General features: G+C 38.5%; 1 protein-coding gene across 4 annotated transcripts in view; it reads right to left on the reverse strand.

Annotated features, from left to right (window-relative positions):
* Window positions 1-2,482, reverse strand: part of SULF1 (sulfatase 1) — a 173,670-nt gene that overhangs the window by 136,656 nt on the left and 34,532 nt on the right. For all 4 annotated transcript variants that reach the window (XM_012663175.1, XM_012663177.1, XM_012663176.1 and 1 more), the window contains one exon: window positions 1,547-1,641. The gene's annotated coding sequence lies outside the window, so the exon portion shown is untranslated. The remainder of the gene's footprint in view (window positions 1-1,546; window positions 1,642-2,482) is intronic.

Consider the following 2,482-nt stretch of genomic DNA (forward strand, 5'->3'; position numbering starts at 1 on the left):
GCTATAATGCTTAAAGTAGGGAAAATACTCATTAAAGGGAGAAAAGTGTGAAATGGAAGGCTAGAAAATAAACAACATGGCATCCCCAAAAGTGGCCTTTTCATAGCACAAAAGAAATGAAGACATGCTTTGAGAAATCAGTTTTTCAGTGACCCTTTTGGAAGATATAGGGTGACCTCCAGTATTAAGGGTGTTCCAGCCTCTTCTACAGTTAATTTTGAATAGTATGATTCCAAAGGCCAACCTCTTTCTTTCCCACAGAAAAATGGATGCATCAGGCTAGAGGTTTTCCAAGAACATGTTTGGCAAACTGACTCAAGAAGATAAAGAACTCTTATGAAGTCCAAGTTCTGTTCACTGAACTGATTCCTAAACATACATCTCTTTCGTTTCTGTTTTGGAATATTTTCTTCTCTTGTTTGGAGTTTTGAAGTAAGGAGACTTAACTTTCAACTTCTCTTACTGTTGATTCAACTTGTTTATAACAAGCATCTGATACAGTGCAATAATCAGCCATTAGTGGTAATACCCAAGACCATCTGCAGACAAAGCCCTGCGAATGACAGAAAAATTGCTGATGCTCATGATTTTAAGTCAAGGAACTCCTGTCTATCATACTTTCCAATCACTCATTCCCCTTCTTCATTTATCGTTTGTAGAATTAAGATATTAATAAAATGTGTAATTCCATTAGTATTTGAAAGAAAAGCTGGATAAAACAACCCTCAAAAGACAAACCTGAAATTAAAGGCAGACTTGAAGATTTTGTTTTTCTGCATGAGATTCATGAACTTTTTGGTAGTTAGAGGACTTATTCCAAGCCAACTTGGGCCAACAGAAAGCTAAGGATAAAAATCATGCAAAGAACAATGGGCTTGAAGAGCAGCAATTTGAAACCAAGAGGAACTCAACAGTTTCCATTGCATTAGTTTTGGTTAGGCATGGAGGGGAGCCAACTTTCAAAGTTGAAATTTGAGAAAAGACTCCTGGAGATGTAATCGCATATGAACCCAGCCCCTAAGAATGGTTTTTGAACCACCAAGGTTGAGTCTGTGAGGTAGGTACAAACACTCTTGGCACTAATGTTTATCTGGCTAAGGCAAGAAAGAAACTGTGAACACAAGCTGTGAATAAGACAGGTAACATCTGACAGCTTTCACTCCTGACACTGTGGAGGACACGGTGGACGACTGAGTGTGGCTGGCCTGCCACACTGCCCCCTCATTGCCCTGAGCTTCCTTCCTCAACAGCTCATAATATGTTAATAAAGTCATAGGATTCTTTAGATTCCCATTTTTCAGGTGGTTTTTCTGACATTCCTGAGGACTGATTTCACGACATGGTTCTGCCACATGCAAGGCCCCTTTTAGTTCTCGCAGCCAAGAAGAACGAGAATGCAACAGGAAGGTGTAGGACCCTTGACTCTGCAGTTTCTGCTAGTTCTTACAATTCCCCACCTATAAAACGTTCCCCTCTTCCAGTGGCAAGAGTGCTCAGGTGGCCCATGGTTTAATTAATCAAGAGATACAAAATTTGATAGGAGTACCTTTGAAGATTTTCTGCAATTATTCTGCCTTGAAAAACCTGCATATCATTAGCCAGATTCACCGTCCACAGATGATGGTGGGTGGCCGTCAGCACCTACAACGAAGGAGAGCAAAAGTTGTATTTTCTCAGCAATTTTTCTCATCTTTCAGGTTTTACCCCTTCACAGTCTCAAAGGAGGATATTGTTAGGAATAACATTCTCCAAATGTCATCCAGACAGGGTTTCTTACAATCACTCAAAGAATCTTTGAAGCATTGTGGGTGATTCAGTCCTTTTATAGGAGTTTCCATTTTGACCCCTTCTTCATTGAGGGAAAGACCTTCCATTAGACTCATTTCATATTATTCCTTGACTGGGTTTCACAGAGCCAATAAAGAAGAGTTTCTTTTTAAAAGTTTACAAAGTGTTCCAAGTTTAAAGGTTGAGTGACGTCTAATTTCAGGTTAGGAGACCTATTTCAGAGGGAAATGTGCTGAATCATAACATCTTGGAAAGTTGCTGCAAGCTATTACTTGATGAGTAGCAAGGTAAGCATCTACAAGTGCTTAAATTTGTTTATATTCTGCATTTATGACAGTTGAAAAATATAAGTGACTAAAACAAATTTAGCTACTTTGAATAGGAGGAAACACCCACTTGAATGCACTAAGTATTGGATTAAGCAATCTTGTTGCCACATTATGTGTAAATGTACATATGATATAGAAGATAGAAGAGGAAATAATATGAGATAGGATAGGGAAATGACACTCCTATTTAGCAACTCAAAATTTCCTTTATGTTTAAAAAATTGTTTCTCTTCCCCATGTAAATATGAATGTTGAATAAAACATTCCATGTGGAGCTTTCCTACCTTTCCACTGTTGACTATATTTGTACTTTGGTATACTTGAGGGGAATCTCAGAGGTAATGGGTGCAGATTATTTCCCCCAA

The sequence above is a fragment of the Propithecus coquereli genome, unplaced genomic scaffold (genome assembly GCF_000956105.1).
Source record: "Propithecus coquereli isolate 6110/MARCELLA unplaced genomic scaffold, Pcoq_1.0 Scaffold8, whole genome shotgun sequence".
NCBI classification, from domain to species: Eukaryota; Metazoa; Chordata; class Mammalia; order Primates; family Indriidae; genus Propithecus; species Propithecus coquereli.